At 52.1% G+C, this 8,406-nt stretch overlaps 1 non-coding gene across 1 annotated transcript; it reads right to left on the reverse strand.

Moving 5' to 3' along the window:
- Nucleotides 1-2,570: 2,570 nt before the first annotated feature.
- Trnam-cau (transfer RNA methionine (anticodon CAU)) lies at nucleotides 2,571-2,643 on the reverse strand. The gene has a single exon. It is a non-coding gene; the product is annotated as a tRNA-Met (tRNA).
- Between the last annotated feature and the right edge of the window lie 5,763 nt (nucleotides 2,644-8,406).

The raw sequence follows: 8,406 nt of genomic DNA on the forward strand, positions 1-8,406 counted from the left end.
CCCCGCCGCGTTACGCTGCCCGCTGACTCACCCTCGCAATATCCCGGATCCTGATGCCGCCGGGCCGCCGGGTGCCCCGCGCGTAGTGTGTCCGTCAGAGAGGAGGTCGCGCCCGGGCGTGCGCGTGCCCTGCGCGTGCGCGTGCCCTACCGACCGACGCACGCCGCGGTCGCGCTCAAGTGGGCCCTAATCAGCATTGTGTGCAGATGCACCCCCCCCCCCCTTCCCGCTTCCTTTCCTTGTCGAAGAAAGGAAAGGGACAGTAGGAGTACGCGGCGTGCAGTGCAGAATATTTAGCGGTTTCCTTCGCTTTCAATCGCTTTGCTGCTGCTGCTGGTGCTGCCCGCTGCCGGTTTCGTATAGTAATTGTATGCGTGCATCGATGACTGCATAATGTCCCTTGGCGAGTACCTTTTTCCCGCAGGCCCCGCGGCGGGGCGGGGCGGTCCCCGACACCGACCCGACCTTTCTAGGCAAGTATCCTTTTCCTGGACGTCCGTTCCACGTCCGTTCCGTCCGTTTGCAGAGAGCGCGCGGCACAGCTTTCGTCTGCGATAACAACAGGTGGCCGACCGTCGGACCACACGGAGAGGGAGGAAGCGACTGCTGTGCGTCAACATTGCGCCCGTTATTTGCTCAAGGAAAGTTTTTCCTCGGGGTTGCATGGCGCACTTCCTGCGCGGCGGCATATATCCGGCAGAAGGCCGCAAGGAAAGGTCCTCTCTCTCCCTGTCTCTGTCTTCCACTGAGTCACGCAAAGTCGCGCTGGGCTCGGCGGCGGACCTGATGAAGTGGCCCCGCGGGCCGGGCCTCGCGTCCTCTCTTGAAACCTGGCGGAATGCTGTTCGTCACGCGGGAAATTTCAAATCGGCTCGGCTGCGCGGCGGCGGCAGCTGCTGGGACTTCCCCCGGTACGCGTTCCCGCCGCTCGATGACTGCCCTCCTCCCCACCTTCCCCCCTCCACTCTGCAATGGCGAGGCGTGGGCAAGATTTGCACGGGGGGAGGTGGAGAGGCGTTCACCCTCGAGAGCGTTGGTGGTGTGATGGGTCTGCCTAACTGCTGCGACCAACGGGGCAAATGGGGAGCCCTGCCGTTGTAGTAGTGCTGCTCAGCGAGGAAAAAAACGCATTCCCAGTGTGTAAGCGGCGACGTCGTTTGCGGACGTGCAGCTCGCAACGTAAGATCCTTTTTGTACCTTTTTTCGAATCTCTCGTCTTTGTAATATTGCGGGTCGTGGAAAAGGGACGCGCGCACCTTGCGCCGTGCGCCTCAGAGCGGCGCAGAGCGGGACGAAACAAAAACTCGCTGGGTGGTCGCGTTGCGTACGCATTGTGTGCTGCAAGAGAGGAAGAGGTGTGTCGCCGCCTGGTGAATATGCACGGACAGATTTTTGAGAAATAATAAAAAGTGAAAATCTTGACGGACGACAAAAGATAAAGGCGCGCGCGCGCGTCCTCCCTCGCCGCCGCTTTCGAAGGGACGACGCGACGCGTGCAACGCGTTTGGAGATCCTGAGGGGGCCATATCTCGTGTGCGTGTGTGTGTGTGTGTGTGTGTGTGTGTGTGTCTAGGGCGCGGGCATGTCGGGTCGGGCGCCTCTTTCTCCTCATTACCATCCGCGACGCGCGCGTAACCCTTTGAGCCCTGGTCTTCGTGTCGGCGCGGCTAAACGTTACAACGATACGCTCGCAAACGTTACGCGGCAACGACTGCCGTGGTGGTGGTGGTCGTTAGGGGCGCATTGGAGCCACCGCCGCCGCCCCCTTGGTCGTGACGCCGGGCGTCACCCTGCGGGCCGCCGCGGACTGTAAGAGTGAAACTCTCATTAACCGCCGGGGCAGGGGCGGCCGGGGCGCAGCGGGCAGTTTTACTTATCCCCGCTTCAGCGATAACGAGGCATCTGTCGGGCCGATCGGAGGCTCGGGTTATCAGTCTTTAATGCTGAGCTAGATTATGGTGTGCTTTACTGAATGCTCTTTGTCCGACTGCTGCGCTTGTCCGGAAGTCATTGCCCGCCCCGGGATAATTTCGTGTAACAAAAGTATACGTGCATGCTCGCGTATGCATGTAACCGTCTAATGAGATTCGCAATAAGAAACTATTTTTCTTCAAACATTAAAACGGAGCTTTGGCGTAAGCAGGCGCGAGGCATAAAAAACGCGAGTATAGTGGGACCTTTAGTTTCTCTGCTGCTCCTCCTCCTCTTTAACCCCCGCGCCGCGCCACGCCACGCCACGCCCGGAGCTCCTCACTTTCTTCAATTCACACGGTCTTCTTCTCCTTCTCATTGACGTTTGTTTGTGAGAGAGCGCAGGTGTGTGTCGCCCGCGACTGCCGGCTGCTGCTAAATATAAATCTGCTGGAAACTTTCAGGAAAATGTCTTTTTCCAAAAGTGCTTTAAAACCGGGACGTCGTTTTACCGTTAAATTGAACTTTGTCAAAAATGTTCGTATAAAAAATTGGTACATTTTTTAAAGCGAACCATAAAGTTACAATATTATTTAACTTGCATCGACAATTTGCCGCGAAGTTCAAGCTACGCCAATGCCCAATACTGGCAAAAGGTGTGCCCCGGGTGAGGATCGAACTCACGACCTTCAGATTATGAGACTGACGCGCTGCCTACTGCGCTACCGAGGCGGATGGAGGGGGAGTCCCGCGCGCGCCACGACTAGCGCCGAGCGGGCGCATCGATCCGCGCGCCGCACTTCCGCGCAGACGCGGCGCCGCCAGGACGAGCGCGCGCGGCGCGGCGGCCGGGCGACGGTGCTGCCGCCCAGCGGCGCGCGGCGCAGACGCGCCCTGTTCGCGCGCGCAGGTTTGAATCCGAACGCTCGAGGTGCGCGCGGCGAGGCGGCGCGCGTTTTTCTTCAAATAAGTAGAATTACAGCTAGTGGGTAATTGACGAATTTCATGGCGCCTTGGCACCGACGGGCGGCAGCGGCGGCGGCGGATTGTTAGCAAAAATAACTGGGTTGTAATTTGTAATTATTATCGACCCGTGCCTGGCGCTGCGCTTGCGCCTCGCTTGCGCCGCGCTCTGTCGGAGCGGAAGTAGCGGGCGAAGTGTGTCAGCCGGGCCCCGGGCGGAGCCCCGCAGGCGCCGGGCCCACACCGCGAGGCGCGAGGCGTTTTGTTCTCGTCCATAACTTAGAGACAATTGCGTTGCCGAAAAGCGCTGCCTCGCCTCATGAATATGGATCCGAGTACCTGCCCGGCATACCGCCGCCCGCGTGTTTGCAGCGCGAGTACCGACTTTCTTTTGGACGGGCGGACACGGGGGAGGACGGGCGGGCGGGCGGTCCCATATGAGTGAGGCGCTGGAAAACAGAAATAACGCGCCCTGCTCGAATGATACGACTACGGCGATCATTGACGTTGAATGTGACGTAAGGCCGGCCGTTCCTTCACTCTCGCCGCCGTCCCCAGCGTGTGTGTACTTCACCCACCCGCTACTTACTGTATAGTATTCACTCGGAGTTGTTTTGTTCATGACCCTTCACTCTGCTGATGGCGTGCCCAAAGGAAGTGCCCATAATGTGTGTGTGTGTGTGTGCGCCCATATTGCACAATGGAGCGGGGGGAAAAACCTTTTCGTTATGTAACGCGTATCTCATCACGTTTAGGGTCGCACACTCTAAATGGGGTGGGGCTAAATGGGCTCGCTGCTCTGGGTCAAGTAGGACGGATCTGAACGCGACCGCAGCGACCCAAAGTGGTTCCGCTCCGCCAAAACGGACGATTGGGTCCGCGCGGAAGCTTTGTGTGTGTGTACGCGCGCGTGTGCAGCTGTGCTGCTGTGCGATACTATGTAACTGAGAGTGTTGTCTCACAAGAAGAAACACTCGAGAGGCTCACGCGGAAGGTGCCACAAATGAATGAGCAGAGGTGTTGTGGCGTGACCACCGCAAGTGACCGCACGGCCTGTTGCCTCACAGACTCGTCTGCCGACGGCTGAATGCTGCTAGAAAAATTTGTATACGTGTTATACAGACTGTGGCGTGGTTGGACTGGGGAGGAACGCGGTCCTGGCTATATTGACGAAGAAATTGGTGGTCCACGCGAAATACCGTTATGTTGTAACGGAACAATATCTCCAGAATTATTAAATAATGCCAGGTGATATTCGGCATAATTATTAGGGAATGGAACCTGAGCTAGAAGTAAATTTCCGAGGGGTCGCCAACTCGTATAATACTCCGTACACGGTCCGATAATACCACTATAATACTCATAATACCTCATAATACTCATAATACATCATAATACTGCATAATACCTCATAATACTCCATAATACTATCATAATAGAATCATAATACTCCATAATACTCTCATAATACGCATAGTACTTCATAATATCCAATATTTTTTCATAATATGCCAGCAAAAACAAAAACTATAATTTTGTAACCATTTAATTGAGCTGATGCGGACCCCCACCCTTATGCCCTCAGTGACCCCTATTTAGTGTGTTTTTTCTGCTCAAAATCTAGATCATTAAAAGGTTTATTTTTTCATTTAATTTCGCAGCATACACATGCAACTAAACATCTAGCCGCGCAATAGGTGATTTGTACGGCTGCTATGTGCAGGGCTGAATTTGCTGTACACTGTCAAGCCATTTGCAACTGTATTACTTGCAAGTGTTCAACTCACAGTTATCACGCGCAATTGCTTAATTTAACAGTTTTGCAGTTGCAAGTGTTTAAAAACCTGTTCTTCATGTGCGTGCACGCTAACTTCTAGGATATTACCGTGTTTGAAAATTTCGGTGTAATAAGTGACTTTTTCAGGTATATTATGCACCATAATACAAACATAATAATTCATAATACTATATAATACTGTATAATACTTCATAATACCCATAACCCATACTATTCATAATATCCATAATACCCGTAATATTCATAATACTCATAATACCCATAATATATAATACTCCGTACACGGCTCAGGAGAGTGGGCGACCCCTCGTAAATTTCTTACAATAAGGTAGCTAACCGGCAGATTTTACCTGCCCCCCCCCCTTTTTTTCGCTGTTATAATTGGATACGTGTGGCGGAAAAACTGCAAGAACTAGATGAGCTGAAGGACCTCTCGTCCTCGTGTGTACCTACATAACCTGGTGATAAGCGGAAAGGGAGCGTCAGTGACATAACTTGGAGCATGTGATCTTCCGGCCGTGATATGATCGCATTCGTTGCCTGCTTGACTCTGCCCCGCCCTGCTGACGCTGACGACAACGTCTCTCGTGTGACCCACTCCAGTCTCTTAATACTTATGTGTGTAATTTTCTTTCGTGTATAGTTCTAAAATCTTTCCCCATACTTTTCTCCGCCATCTATGTAAACTCAAGTGTTATAGTGCCCAACAGTTTTGAGTGCAATACTTTAAGTATCACACTTTAAAGTGTGTACATTACATGTGTGGTACCACACTTTAAAGTGTGTACATTACATATGTAGCACCACACTTGAAAGTGTGATACTCATGGTATTATTGCACTCATACCTGTTGGACAGTATCACACTAAAGTCTCTAGAACTGGCATCGTTTCTAACGTCTCGAACTAATTTGAGCATTTCAAAAACAAAATCTCAAACTTGGTGTAGGGTACATTAAAAGTTTTTGGGAAAATTAAGTTTTACCTATTTTTTTGCATGAGGTCTCTTTTGAGTTCTCCGCCAGTACGCTGACGCCAGAATGTTTCTCCTGTCCCCGATTGTCTTAGGTATTTTCGAACAATACTCACTCAGTGGAAATGCTCTTGTTTCAAGCACATTCTAACCAAGCCCCTGAGCTTTTCTCGAGTCCAGCTGAAATTATCTCATTTGGAAGAAATATTGATTTATTTCTATCTCAAATTTCGGTGTATAATTGTGCCTTGTCTAATAAAACTAGCTCTGTGGGCTTGGTATAAATGTGCTTGAAGCAAGAGAGCATTTCTCTGGGCGCACTGAACACGCAAAGTTCACAATCCCTTATTTCAACAATACCCCGTCAGAACAGCAGTGCCTCCCGTTGCCTGCGGCCGACCCTAATCTCGGCAGAATGAGCAGGAGCCGGTGTCGGGCACTTGTCGCAATACAGTGAAGGTGGGATTTGACATCAACAACAATGGCGGCCGCAATGAGTATGGTCTATCCGCGAGTCGTGCGAATGTGGCATCTCGCCGCCAATTCTCTCAGCTCCCCACGAGAACGCCACATAATAAACTTAAATTTATCACACACCTCTTCTCTCTCTCTCTCTGTTTCTATGTGTCTCCACCTCCTTCATTGCAATCTCCTTCATCGCGACGAAGCGCGCATTTCACCACACGAACCGGGCCGCGCGCGGCGCGGTGCTGCTATCAGTAAAAAGATGACGAGGGTTTCCGTGCGGATGGTTAGGGTTGCCCCACTTGTTTGTCGGTTGGTCTGCCTGCAGCCCTCCGTTTTTGAACGCGCCACCCAAGTTTTCCCATCGTCATGAAATCCCCTTTCTGCGTCGCTGCAGTATGACGGCGCTCTCTGACGGGGCGCCTCCGTTTCAAAACGCTGTGCGCGGCCGCCGCCCGGACTGGTCTGGTATCAGAACGCACCCTTCCCTCTTTTGCGCGCTCGTCAAGCACTTACCAAAGGGAAGCATTGGCATTGTCTTGTCTCTCGTTGTGTTGCGCTGCGGGCCGGACTGTGCTCCACCTGTGCCGTAATATGCGAGCTGCAAAGCTATGAAGTATGGGAGGCGGGACTTCCGATAGCTCAGCAGCTCCGCCTCCCGGAAAAGGCGGGAAATACAAAAAGAAGTCGGTGTGCGAGAATCTTTATCACCCGGTCGCAATCAATGAGCGCGGTGGGCGACCCGATGCGGGGAATCCCACGACACGGGGAAACGAAATTGTCGCAAGTCGGCTTTACTTACTGCTCCCTCCGCTCCGACTACTCACTTCTACTTGTGCGGGCGCAGATTTCGAGTCGAGGAAATGAAGGCGCGGCGGCGGTGCCGTGTTGAAATAATCTCTGGCCGCCCTACGAAAAGGGAATTTCGACAAAAGACGCGGAACGGCGGCGGCGGCGGCGCTCTGGTCCCGGCTGGACAGGCCGCCAGGTCCCGCCGGGTCGTCCGATCGTTATCTCTTATTCTTTTATGCGCCCATCGCAAATTTCATAAGCAGCAGCAGCAGCGGCAGCCGGGCCCGGTGGCGACGCTGAGGTCAAGCCGCTCGTGTAAGACACTCTTTTAACTAATCCTTGTCGCCGCGTGTCCCGTTTCCCACGAACGTGAATCATTTCGCCACGCCTAATTTGTAGTTGGGATCCTGTCGTCCTGCAGGAAGTGCTTTGCAAGTACCGTCGTCACCACTTCCTCGCGTCCATCTCGCCACCTGCCGCGGCGGCCCTCTTTTGTTCGGTAATTTTATTATTAAGAAGCGCGAGTATCAGTCAAGTTTTATTGTGACAGTGATTCTGTGAAGACGGAGGCGGCGGCGGCGGAGGAGGAGGCGACCCTCTCGACGGCTTAGTAGTGTTGCGGCCGTGAGGCACGCCGAGTGCGTTTGCGTTTGCGCACCAACGCCTTACAAACACGCGGCATACACACTTCAGGGGGTGGCCGCCAGCACCTCCCCCGCTCAAGGCGGCCAGTAGGATGGCCTCGCGGGTCAGGGCTACAAGTCATGACCTCGGTAGCGAGCCTAAGTGTTTGACCGCGGCAAACACAGTGAAGTATACAACTGTAAGTTGAAAACTTAGCTCGCTGGCATCCTCCAATGCTCTATGGATTGTCTTGTACAATAAGCGAATTTCTCCTCTGGTTACTGAGGGACGTAAACAGCTATAATGTTGACATTTTAGTCTATAGGTTACTGACACATTTCTACGTAACTTCTACATAACTAGCTTGGCCGTCTTGGCATCAGCAAGAGAGTAAAAAGTTTGCAAAATGTACGGACATTTTATTACGTAAAATAGTTCATGGTGAAAAAATGTCTAGAAATAATTTGAGGGTGTAGTCGTACGTACACTTCTGTGCAACTGCCCCCTGGTCGGAGAGTGGGTATGCTTTTATGATTAAACTCATATTTGCACACTCACTTTTTCAATCTGTGCTCAGAATTGGGACAAATGAGTAATACGGGATGAGTACACTTATTTAGGTGGATGGTGAAATATGAGTAAGCATATCTCATCATTTAAATGAGTAAGGTCATCTCAGTAAGAGCATATCTCATGTGTAAGGGTGACCTGTTGAGGTCCCTTCGACTGCCTCTTTTATGTCAAATAAGAGGAAGAATGTTAACCGAGGCATGACCCCAATGTGAAAATCGCGAGGGAAAGCCAAATCCGCTGTCTATTTGGCCATAGCTTTAGCGGTTTGGAAGTTATAGCAGGGTTGAAATCACGAGTTTTCTGACATT

This window comes from Frankliniella occidentalis, unplaced genomic scaffold, assembly GCF_000697945.3.
Source record: "Frankliniella occidentalis isolate FOCC.00 unplaced genomic scaffold, Focc_3.1 Scaffold311, whole genome shotgun sequence".
Lineage (NCBI taxonomy): Eukaryota > Metazoa > Arthropoda > Insecta > Thysanoptera > Thripidae > Frankliniella > Frankliniella occidentalis.